Source organism: Nicotiana tomentosiformis, chromosome 8 (assembly GCF_000390325.3).
Source record: "Nicotiana tomentosiformis chromosome 8, ASM39032v3, whole genome shotgun sequence".
NCBI classification, from domain to species: Eukaryota; Viridiplantae; Streptophyta; class Magnoliopsida; order Solanales; family Solanaceae; genus Nicotiana; species Nicotiana tomentosiformis.
Genome location: NC_090819.1, coordinates 64,373,264 through 64,386,708, shown reverse-complemented (window position 1 = coordinate 64,386,708; position 13,445 = coordinate 64,373,264). Strand labels below are relative to the sequence as shown.

The following is a 13,445-nucleotide window of genomic DNA, read 5'->3' as shown; positions in this document are numbered from 1 at the left end:
TAAGACGAAGGAGTAGTAATTAGGAGTGGGCATAAAATCCGAAAAATCGAATTTCGAATCGAACTGAACTAAATTAATTTGGTATTTCGGTTTCGATTTTTTCGGTATTTCGATTTATTTCGGTACAGAAATTACGGTATTTCGGTAGTTCGGTACAGTACACGGTATTGAGTTTTTGATATTTCGGTATTTCGATATACCGAAATACCAAAATAGTTTAGTTCAAGCCTAACTTTATTTTTATTTTTTAGCCCAATAACCTTAAGCACACACCCCAAAAGTCTAAAACCCATAATTCCCTAATCCCTTACCCTTAGGCTTAGTCGCTTAGAGGTAGACAAGAATTTCAAAAAGCCCTTACGACTTTGCTTGGTTGCTGCAGCAGTCGGATTCACGATTACAACCTCGGTGACGACGACTCCTCTCCTCGGCGATTGCTTGTTTGCTCATTGTTGACCTTCATTCAGGTTCATAACTTCTCCATTCTTCAATCTTCATTCATGCGAGCTATAATCACATTTCTAAGCTATATCAATTTGTAGGCCCAGAATTATTAACTTTTAAAGTTGTTGTGGCCTTTTTATGTAGCTCTACTTAAGTCTAATGCGGCTAACAAAATCCCTCATGTTCTGATTCATCGTCCAATTACAAGGTTTGACTCTATTTCGTGTCCTAAACATTTGTTTACGCCTGATCTCAAATTCCCTTTAAGTGAATGTGGAGTCCTTGACATTTCAGGAAGTTAGCTGCACAAATCGCAAGCAAACAGCAGCAACCTGCAGTCGAGGTACATTTTTTATGCTATCTTGTTCTATTTTATGACTGAGCTGTTGTTAATATTATTATATTTCCTTAGGTAACAAAGCCACCGGTCCTAGTGGCACCAAATAGAAATGGATCAGAAGATTACATTATAATTGATGCTGAAGAATACAAGGCCGCTGACTATTCTTCCGTGCCAATGTTTGTGCAACATAGTGAAGCAATGATAGGAGGAAATTGATAGGATGGTAAAATCTGACATGATTTGTATATCTTTGCTTCTGATTGTTTTTGTGGACAGCCATTGATGTTGTATTATATGATTCAGGATGAGGAGATAGATATGGAAGATGTAGAAGACTAGCCAATTATGGATATAGACAGCTCTGATAAAAAGAACACGCTTGCAGTTGTGGAGTACTTCGACGACATCTATGCTTACTACAAGAAGACTGAGGTAGAAATGTTACTCCACTCTCCCTTCTATTATGTGTATATAATAGGATATGGCTTGTAGTATTTGTAGAATTCTCATATTTTTCAACTGTTTATTTAATTCTTATGGATATGGTCTCATTGTGTGAAAGAGTGGTACTAGTTCTCGGCTGATCCACATTTATGATCATTAAGCTTAATAGCTTGCCATGTTATTCACAAAATCTAGGCATTTTATTTCAGTATAGAATGTAGCTAGTCCGATAATCCAGAGCATCAAATGTTTCTTACACGCCTTTTGTTTGGCAGAATGACAGATTATCTATTTAAGTGCTTTGTTAGGCAGAATGACAGATTGTTAGGCAGAATGACAGATTGTTTACTCGTTAGTGGTTGTTTCTGCTTGCTTAATGCTTAGGCTCTTAGCACTTAGCAGTGTGACACATGAATATGTATTAAACCGAAACCGTACCGAACCAAAATAAGAAATATCGAACCGTGCCGAAATACTTTGGTACGGTATTTGATATACACAATTGGTATACCCACTAGTAATTGTGAAATTTGGTGTGATTGTGCCTTGTGGGTCTTAAAGATAGTGATAAAACTAGCTAAGGTTGAAGCTTATAATGGAAAAAATTGGAGCACGTAAATACAATTGATAATTATGTATAGGATATGTAATTAAATGAGATTATCATGATGGTAGTCTATATCTATTTATATTATTTATACTATACTAGTCTTTAAGTTATGCGCTTTGCGCATGTACCTGTATCAATGAATACATAATTTTTTTTAAAATTACATAAATATTATTAGATAATTCATTTGAGTTATATGAAATTATAAAATAAAAATTAAAAGAACTTGAACATGATAAATATTATTCCCATTTAGCTAGTTCCATAAATAAAGATATCATATATTACAAAAGTTTTCAAATACCTTATTTGTGATTTAAAAAAGACTTATATCAGAATTTAAAAATTGAATCTTTTGGTCTTCCAGAAATTTAGGATTTAAAACTTGGCACTATACCTCCTAAAACTTATAGTGACAATGTAAAGTTTAAAGAATAACTAATGTTGAATAATATTTTACAATAAATAATTTAATATAAAAAAAGAATATAGCGAGACATTGACGCCTGTTGGACTGAATACAAGAAAGAAACCATAATAACTCATTTATTATATATTTTGTCCAATTGTTCTTATTGCTTCAAATTCATATTGTTATCAATTTGACTCTTAATTTTATATTATAACAATATTTTTTTAATTTCATTCACCATTAATGCTATTCAAGAAAATTAATTTATTTACCTTAAGAGTTTTGTCAACTTGATAAATAAATTTATTTATATGATGAATTTGAAAAATAATTGAATTGATTTTTTTTGCTAATTACTTAATTCAATGACTTAATTTTTTGTTCTCAACATTAAAGAAAATCACTTAGTTTTTTGTTAATTTAAATTATTAATATTAGCTCATCCTAATTTTTTAATATTAACTATAATTATAACTATATTTAATAAACATTCTACTTTCAAATAGTTAAAAAAATCATTAAAATGTTTATTTTGATCATTGTGTGTCACGATCCACTTCCTACCATGGGCCTTGATGGCGCCCAACGCTGCCATTAGGTAAGTCAACGATAAACCACCAACACAATCATCCATTCATAACACTTTTAAAATCAAGAATTTTATTAATAAAGCGGAATTATGTTTAGAAACCATAGTAAAATACATCCATTCTTTCTAAGTCACGAAGTATGAACCAAACATAAAGTGCAATGCTATAAATATTGGAAAAAGAGCCAAAATTATCGTTGTACTATGTTAAATAGTTTACATTTATCCTCTGTTATACTTTCCATTCAAATTTATTCATACAGTTAGAAAAGTAAATAATCTTTCCCTATCCCTAACGTGTGTCCATATGGGCATCAGATTAAACTGCCATATAAGTGTCAATGTCACTTTTTTTTAATAATATTTTATTTATTCAATTATTTACTAAATCAGAAACTAAAAAAGGATATTTCCTCCTCTCCCCAACACACACACACACAGAAGAAATGATGCCTTCTTGTTTGAGTTCAAAATTTTCGATTCGAACTATGCCTTTCACCAAACTGGATCAAATCGTAACCTCAAATTGTAAAAATCAATATTCCCAACAAACCCAAGCTCATACTTTGCTCAAATTTCAGCAAATTAGAATACCCATTTTGTGTTCTCAAGCTTTCTTACAACCATTCAATGATGATTTCTTATTATTTTTTAAATAAATAGATATCAATATTATTCTCCCTGTTTTAAGCTCTAATATTTTATTTTTCACTCGATTTCAGTAGGAAACAATCAAGATATTTCCGATTATTGGGTCTTTTTCTAGCTTCAAATTTTGACGACCCAAAAAATAGAGTACAAGTTTGTTCTTCACTCAAATCCACGAAATCAGTATTTGATTCACGATTTTAAGCTAAAAGCGACAACACACAACCGATTTTCTCCATATATAATTAACAAATCCAACTGTCAACTTCAATTTTTCGTCACCCAAAGAACACATCGCAGTAGGTTTCGAAATTTTTACCGCCATTGAATGACGCGCTAGAAATAGTAGGTTTCCTGAAGTTTGTTATGAAAATTGAACTCTGCAATTTGGGAATTTGTGGTGTTTTGAAGTTTAAAGCTGAGTGAGAATCACTTATTGAGCTTAAACAGAAAAATAGCTATTGCTTTTTAGAGAGTTGGTGGTTAAATTTGAAGAACGCCATTGTTGACATAATGAAGACCATGAATTATGATTCTTTTGATGAACCTTAGTGTTTAAGCAATGGTGGTATGTTAATGGAGAAAAATAAATTTATGTTGGTGGCTAGATTTAAGTGGGTTTAGCAATAGTTGTTGTTTTGGGAAATATGAAGTCACTTGAATCCGATTTGGGATTGTTTTAATTGTAATGGTGGTTGGAGTCTTGGAGGTGCTGGTGGATTTGAGTGGGGGTGGAAGAAAAAATGGTAGGGGAAGAGGATGGTGAGGTGGCAGAAACAATCTGATTTGAGATTGTTTGGTCGTGTGACTTGGCAACTGACATGAAAAAAATGGAGTGGGCCAGCTGCCACGGTGTAGATCCATTAAGGATATGGACAAATATTTTAAGCTCATTAACGGTAGGGGCAGAAGTAAAAATATAGTATAGTAGAGAGGCAATTTTAGACCTTTTTCCTATAAATATTAGGTACAATCATGAACATCTATTAAAATCTTCGAAACCCGGTGTCACAAGTGCATAAGCATCTAGTAGAATATACAAAACCATTATAACTACTGTCTCGAATGAGAATAGATAGAACAAAATAAACATAGGGGGAATGAGACTCTGGGTGTTGTGGGTAGAGGCATGGAAAACAGCTCACCACTAAGTCTCCCGCATATGCGATTACGCGCCCGAGTGACCACCTAATGTACCTGTCTCAGTACCTGCACAATTAGTGTAGAAGAGTAGTATGAGTATGTAAATCAACGCGTACCTAGTAAGTATCTAGTCTAACCTCAAAGAAGTAGTGACGAGGGGTCGACAACTACACTTACTAGTGGTCCAGTAACAAAGTACATAAAAGTAGACAAGTATGAAATATAACAAGTAGCAACGAAACATATAAATGTAAATAACTTTATTTTCAACATAAAAATAGTTATGAAATCATCAGATACCATATGCTGCCTCGAACGAAACAAGGATAACTAAGACAATATCAAATTTCAAGTCAGGAAAAGCTCATGTGTACTCTGACACCCTATCGAATATTATGCACGAATTATGCCGAGGTCGTGCGGTGTGATCCATAATAATAGCGTAAACTACCGAGGTGGTACGACCCGATCCATAGATGCATCTCATAATACTGTCGAGACCGTATGACTCGATCTATAATAATATAGTACACTATCAAGGTCGTATGACCCGATCTATAATAATAGTGTACACTACCGAGGTCGTACGATCCATAGATGCATCTCGTAATACTGCCGAGGTCGTACGACCCGATCCATAATGCTATTTCATAGCACTACCGAGGCGTACGGCCTGATCCCATAGGAATAGAGAAACTTTCTCATCAGTGAAGATGCTTGTGGGTCAAGAAGAGATGGAACTACCGGTCACATAAATACAACACGATGATAGGAATGCAAGAGAAAATATAATTGTTACCGACAATCAAATATCCCGCCAAAACTCAAGGTAAAGAGGCTCGGTCAATACGTAAATTCTAGTCTAAATCTTAGTTAAATTTCAAGTAATCAACAAGAAAGTTTAATTCAAGTAGTACAGTCAAGGCATGATATAGGTCTAAGTCTACCCGGACATAAACATAAATCTAGCTTACGCACGGACACTCGTCACCTCGTATGTACGTAGCACATAACAAATAAAATACATAGGGGGATAATTTCCTCTTACAAGATTAGGCAAGACACTTACCTTGCTTCCAAGTCTACTCGACTCCCATACCTCACTAATCACCTCAAATTGACGCCGAGAAACTCGAAACTAGTGACATACAAAACAATCAATATATGCTGAAAAACTCATAATTCAACTATTAGAGTCAATTCCCAACCCCACTCGGAAAGTCAACAAAAGTCAACCTCGGGACCACGCGCCCGAATTCTCAAAATATTTGAAGATAACTATTATCCATGGCATCACGAACTCAAATATATAATTTAAACCCAATTCCATTACCTATTTCGTGGTCAAATCATATTTTTACCAAATTCTAATTTTTTCAACAAAATCCCAAAATTCTTCTATTTTTCATGTTAAAATCTACACCTAATCAATGTATTTAACTCACAATAGGTTAAAATCTCTTACCTTATGATACTTGATGAAAATGTCTTTTCAAAAAGCTCTCAAATCGCCAAAGCCTAGAGAAAATTGGGTGAAATGGGCCTAAGTCCCGTATTAAAACTTACATTATGCCTAGGTATTACCCTTCATGATCGCGGATCAAAGCATCGCGATCGCGAAGCATAAACATTCTTATGCCCAAAGTTTTCCCATCGCGAACTCGAAGGCTTACCAGACTAGACCCTCTGCGAATGGGACCGACCAAACACAAACGCGAAGGCTTCATTACTGCCCCCCAAAATTTCCTCTTCCGCGATTGATCACGTCCAATTCACTCCCCAAATAAGGGAATATGAAATGGTCATTACAATAATAATAACCTAACGCGAGTCAGGGTCGAACCTCAAGGAGTTTGTATTGGGTGTTATGGTAAACACTTAAGTGAGCAACTTGATATAACTAAATTTAAATATCAAACAAAGGCGGGTATCAATTTCACTAATTAAATTACTAAGATTTGTGATTAAGCTAGCAAACAAGTAATAATTAATTTATGCTTGTTTGATAAATCAGGGTTGTTATGACTCACAATACTCAAGTACTCACTTAATACCTCTCGGTTAAGGAGTGATTATGCCCAATTTAGCTTCAAAATGGGCAATTATAAGTGCAATTAAATATGAATCCAAGTTAGATTATCCCTATCTCTAGTTAAAATTCGTTAATTAAGCTAATCAATAACTCAACTAGTTTAATTTCCTGTTTGTCAAGTTTTCCTAAACTACGTTCCTCTTTCTCAAGTAAGAACAAGGTCAATAAGGCATAAATTAATGTTTGCAACTATCAATTCTAACTTTAAAGCATAAACAAAAATAATTAGCACTAACCCATCAATAGCAAGCACAATATCAATGATCCATAAGATTTACACACTAGGGTTGGATCACAACCCTAGATAAAAATCTATCTACTCATGTTAAGAGTCATAAAAGATAAAGATAAGAATAAATTAAAGACATAAAACTAACATTAAATGAAATAGCAGACGATCCTCTCTAATTGTAGCTCAAACTTGCTCCAAATAGCTAAAAATATCGAACTCCTAGTTGCTACAATGAAAAGATGCCCTAAAAAAGTCATAAAGTCCTATTTATAGGGCTCCTAAAATCTCTGACACAAATGCCCTTCTGAGGGTTCTGCGGTCGCACAACAGCTTTTGCGTTCCGCACTTTGCTGGATTGATATTGCATGTGCTTTTAGTAGGAGGAGTTCTGCGGCCGCCCTTCAGTTTTTGCGGCTACACATCAACTTTTGTGGCCGCACTTGTAATTTTTGCGGACTACATTTGAGAAGGCTTCAGGCTTTTTCAACTACTCATTCTCTGATCTTTCAAGCTTGTCAATGCGAATATGTTTTGCGGACCAAGTGTGACCGCACATTTTAGTTTGCGGACAACACTTCTGCCAAAAGTTCCTGAAACTTCAGTTCTTCTTTTGCAGTCGTATTCATTCTTTTGCGGACCGTACTTGCTTTTGCGGTCGTAGGTGTAATTCTGCGGACCACACTTTTCTCAGCACTTCTCCTCTTTGCTGAACTTGGCTAGAACATCTCCTTTTTGAGTTATTTTTCTTTATTGAACTTACATTTTCTAGCACATCTGTTATTCAATCATTTTCATTATATTAGGAGACAAAAAACAATACTTTCGGACTAAAAACTATACCAAGAAGGTACTAATAAGTGGTTAAAATTCAAACTTATCAACTCTCTCAAACTTAAGTCTTTGCTTGTCCTTAAGTAACTAGATTAGCACCCTCATTCCCACATTATATGGTCATTTCAAGGAGTTACCCACAAGTCATTTATACTCAGTTAGGACCAACAATTACCCACAATGCTCATGCATTCTAAACAAGGTTTCAAATTTTTTAAAAAGGTGCACTTGCTCATCTCATGTACTTCTAGTATGACATTTGAGCCTCGAGAGTTAGCTTCATTCATCAAGGATTCTTGTTCCTTCATGCTAATCATGATGGACTCCAAACTCTTCCTCTTCTACCTTCCATTTGCATTGCTCACTTTAACACTCAATTTCTAGTGCATAAAAGATTTCACTCCTCTCTCACAAAGAATGGTCACAAGTTAAGCTTCAAGTACCATAGGCTTGCCTCTCATGTACATCTCCACTAATGTAAGCATACTCGTTCAAAATCAAAGAGGACTACTTTCGGGTTGTAATGAAGGCTTTTGGTTTGGGGTAGGATAGTATATGTGATACAAGTGGTTACACCCTTCCTTAAGCACTTTACTTGTCATTTCTTGGTTCACATTTGTCATAGAACATCTAGAATCCTTGGAGGTATTCCTTCTTCTTGGAGTCTAGAGAGACTTACCATCACTCTTTGTTGTCAATTCCATTCTTTTTCTTCCTTGATGTTTATGCTAGAGATACTTGACTCACTCTATTTCATTAATCTCCCTTTTTGCCCCTTTTTGAGCTCCTTTTTGTTCACACTACTTTCTTTTCTTTCTTTCTCTTTTATGGAGATCATTTTTTCTCTCTCTTTTTAATGCCTTGGTACCTCTTTTAAATTTCTCAACTCTCCCCCCAAACTTAGGCTTTAAGCCACGAACTGCATATGAGTGCTTAGGAGGGTTCGGGTGCCAAGAGGAGATCATGTTCAACAGGTGAAAGTCTTGAAATAAGGTTACCAAAAGAGAAAGGCTAAATGATCGAAGGGGGTTGACTACGAATAATGATCATAAGTTGAAATTGAAAGCTCAAACGGTCCAAGAAAATCCTACAATTATCATTCAAACCAAGCAAACTCAAAATTTTGCCTTGAAGCACATTTAAGGCAAGTTCTAGACTATTCACTCAAGTACTTGGACTATCAACAAAATTTCACCTCACCTCTCATGCTAATAAACCGTAAAAAAAGATAGAGCCTAAAACTCATTATATCCATAACTGAGTCAAAGATCTCTATGGTCTACTCAATCACCTAATGATTATCAAAGACAACTGAAGAGCCTCAAAGTCACTTTACTAGAGTTACTTTCTCAAAGATGATTCATATCACATGATGCATAAATAACATATTTTTATACATGCAACAGACTAATTCCCTTAAGAAAGTTGTCACATTGTCCATCCTCGGGAAAAATCACCCGGCTCACACAAGAGACCACCTTTGGATAGAACTGTGGCATTAAGAAAGTCAAAGGATTATTATCAATAACAAGAAATAAAAGAATATTATTTACACTACCAAAATAAAACTATAGATTACTACGAAATGTATCAAACTACTAAAAATTAACAAAATGAATCATCCAATTATTACATCCCAATACCATCAAATTTATCCAATCAAATCAAATCCCCCACCCCTCAAATAAAAGTAAGCACTGTCCCCAATGCTTAACAAGAAATAGAAGAGCAGAGAGGGCCGAAGAAACTCCATAAGCATTTTTCAGTCATCAAGGTATCACCAGTAGGGTCAGTCCAAGCCGGCTCAGCTAAATGTATAGTATCATCGTTCGTGGGAGCTGCATGATATGTGAACATATCACACATCGCAGCAACAGTATTGTATGCAAGGCAAGGCTCTTAAAAGTGAGTGGTAGGGGCATCCTAAGAGGTATGAACAGGGTATGGCTGGGGGGGGGGGGGAAGGGGTCAATCACCATGTCAAAGGATAAGTTTCTTGCCTCAACTATCTTAGTTACTTCCGCCCGCAACAACTCAACTGACTTCTTGCTGGCCTAAGTCTTCCACATCTTCTTCACCTGCTTGGTCAGCCTCTCGATCACTGCACCATGCTGAACCAATGTGTCCATAATCACCTTTTGGTTGTCCAAGATTCGAGTAAGCTTCTCACAAGTGTCAGGAGTGTCTTGCAGTGTAAAGGGATGCCTAGAAACTGCATTAGAGAGCTCCGACAACTTGGATGTAGCTATCTGCATCTAGTTGTTGAGACTCACCAATGACTGAGAAACCCGTAAGGCAGATAACATGCCAGTAGGCATAGGCACCAGCTTCAGAGCTGGTGTAGGCAGTGGAGCAGGGGCTGACGGTGGCTCAGAAAGCAACGTCCCTGACATGAGTAGAAGGCTCAATTGAAGATGAGGGATATCTGAGGGACCAGAAGCTGCTACAACAGGCTAATCAGACTTGCTAGTAGTAGTGGAAGGCTGGCTGGTCTTCTTTGACTTTGGGTTCCTCGGGTCTCACAGCTTGTACAGATCAAAGGTGCTGGTTGGCTTAATCTTGGTGTCAAATGGTCTAGATTCCACTTTGGCATATGCCAAGTACTCTGTGATGGTGTTGGGGGGGTATGTGTAGGAAGTGTTTCCTTTTTGTGCTACCAGAGTGATATTGGCCAACATCAATGCACCCACATTAATTAGGTACCCGACCATTATAGAAGCCACAAGCACTACTCTCTCTAGAGTTAGATTGTTTTCATTCAGGCACGAGTCAGGTGTTGTACAAATAATTGTCTGCCACCCCTTCGCCTCGAAGCTCAAGGTCTTATGGAATATTGGCACTCCGACACCTATACAATGGGGGGTAGGCCCAGGTGCAAAGATCTAAGCAAGCCACGGTCAGACCTTTTTTTCTCAACTAGTTTGGCCTAGTACTCCTTTGGCTCAACATCCTCAAGTCCAAGTAGGCATTAAAGTTCGTTGATCAAATTTCACCTTGAGGTTGCGCACTTTGGTAACCTTGGTCCCTTTTACAATGTGCATAATATTGGCGTAGAACTTCCGGACAAGATGCTCTTTGACATCAACCAGCTCCTCAATGAAATGCATCCAACCTTTTCTTTTTGTAATCTGTTCAAGGACTGCTAGATTATACTTGTCTAGGTCTTTGGTGAGGAATTTCCTTTCATGAGCCAGTGGCCTTTCTTCCAGACTATCTTTTTCTTGGTCTTTTATTTCCCATCTTTTACAACCTTTCCTCATTTTTGTCATCAATGGAATCATCGGATTCAAAGTATGGTGTAGCTGCATTGGACTCATATCTAGTGCTAGCTGCACCATGGGAGGTGTCCTGAGATGTGGAAGGCTCAGCTCGGGGCTCAGACTGCCCCTGTAGTTGACACTGCTCCTCATTGCGCTCTTCAGACTAAGATAATGAGTTGCCTTAAGAGGATTCCCTAGATGGGACATAGGAATCAGAGTATGATAGGCTTCGACCTCTCCCCCCGTCGGTTGTTTGCTTCTTGACAATCATTTTCTGCACACTGGGTGGCAAGGTGCCTCTACCTTTGACTTTCTATTGGTTACCCCGACCTTTAGATGTATCCGTCTTTCCTCTTGATCGTGCCATTGTCTGTTGACACACAAGGAGAGCTGTCAGTTGTTATACAAGTCATTTACATGAGGTACACGGTAGTTATGAGTCATAATACCAATAGGAGAAAGCATAAAAGCAAGGAGTTCATTGTCAAATATGCACAGGGCAGGGTGGAAGTGTGGTCTGCAGAATTCCAAGTGCAGCTGCACTTCTGCACTAAGGTATCCGACTTTCAGAGAGAAGTCTCTGGAGGACAGTGCGAACACGCTTCTACAACCACAAAAACCAATTCGCACTTGAGTAAAATTATTCATGTCCTAGAGAAGAAGTTCTCTAAAGAACAGTGCATACCTCTTTTTATGGCCGCAAAATTCCTACTGCGGTCCACATAATTAAGTTGCGACCGTAAGACTTGGGTAATCAGCCAGGCTACCAAAACCAACAATTAAGGACCACAAAATTTCAAATGCGATCCGCACAATCAAGAATTTACGGGCACAGTTAAGAACGAAGCTCAGTTTAGGTTATGCAATTCTTTTGTTCAATCCTACTGGGTAATAGACTAAAGGGATGATATCTACAATACTAATCCATTCTAATCATGATTTTACAAATGCCCAAGGGGGTGTAACATAAATGCCCTAAAAAGAAGTTAAAAATCAAAATAAATTCAAAAGAAAAGTAAACAAGATCGAAGTGTTTCATACCAAATTGTGCTAGCTCAATAAGCATGATTGGAATGTAAATGTCGTGTGTGGGAAAGCGTGCAAAGGGTTTCTCTATAAAAGCTCTAGTGATGAGTCAAATGGTGAAAAGTATAAAAGGAGCACCTATTATTCTATTTATACTAGTTCGTGGGTCAGGTTAGAGAGAGAGCGAGTGCAGCCGCAGATTTTCAAATGCGGTCCGCAATCTATTACCTTGGCAGTATAATTTTGTCAACCTGTTTTTTGTGACCTCATCAAATGTGCTCTCCCGTGGCCGCATAATTATGTCATAGGCCTCAAAATTGGCTCTGTACTGTTGCGAGAAAAGTTCAGGGACTCCTCGATTTAGCACTTGGGATGCGACTACAATTGCGGTCCGCAGTCAAAATCTATGACCGTAGTCAAATTTTTGCTGCTCGTAATCCATCTTGTGTGTCTGCCCAAATAAATATACGGTCTGTAGATTTCTATGCAATGCCATATCTTGAACCATCTCTCAACACCTAACACTATTCAGTGCAGCACACTTCATAAATGGTTAAAAACAATAAACGACATCTAAACTAAAAGAGAAAAAAAGAAGAAAAGAGATTGGGTTGCCTCCCAAGAAGCGCCTTATTTGACGTCATGGCACAATGCAATCTCATATCATCCTCAATTGAAGTTAAGAACCTCCACCACGTGGCTTTCACCAATGTTTTTCAAGTAATGCTTCACTCGATGACCATTAACTCAAAATATTTTATTGTTCTTATTCTTCAAGTCCAAAGCACCAAAGGGTGTCACACTAATAATTCAAATGGACAACTCCACTTCAATTTAATCTCCTAGGGAAACATTCTCAACCTTGAGTTGAACAACAATACTAGATCACCAGCCTTGAACTCCTTGTTCCAAATATACTTGTCATGAAGGTACTTCATCTTTTCTTTGTACAAGGACGAACTCTCATAAGCATGATACCAGAATTCATCCAATTCATTCAAATGTGCAACCCCCAAGTTAGCATGATACCAGAATTCATCCAATTCTTTCAAAGAGTATGAGAGCTTTCGAACAATTAAACTCAAGTTGATAACTGCTCCTATCATTACCTCTCAAAATTGGAGTTTGCCGTTTGAGCTCATGTGTGATGCAAGTGATGTAGCGGTTGGGGCTGTTTTGGGCAATGTATCAACAAAGTTTTCCACGCGGTCTACTATGCTAGTAAGACCATGAATAGTGTCCAAGTCAACTATACCGTTACGGAGAAGGAGCTACTTGCCATTATGTTTGCTATTTATAAGTTTCTCCCATACTTAATGGGTGCCAAAGTTATTGTGTACACGGATCATGTGGCATTTTGCTATCTTATGA

The 13,445-nt window shown here is 37.1% G+C and overlaps 1 long non-coding RNA gene across 1 annotated transcript in view; it reads left to right on the top strand.

Moving 5' to 3' along the window:
* The first annotated feature begins 869 nt into the window (after positions 1 to 869).
* The window catches only part of LOC138896662 (uncharacterized), a 32,514-nt gene continuing 19,938 nt past the window's right edge, over positions 870 to 13,445 (top strand). Inside the window, exons 1-2 of the long non-coding RNA XR_011410047.1 lie at positions 870 to 1,010; positions 1,091 to 1,219. This is a non-coding gene — a long non-coding RNA (uncharacterized lncRNA). The remainder of the gene's footprint in view (positions 1,011 to 1,090; positions 1,220 to 13,445) is intronic.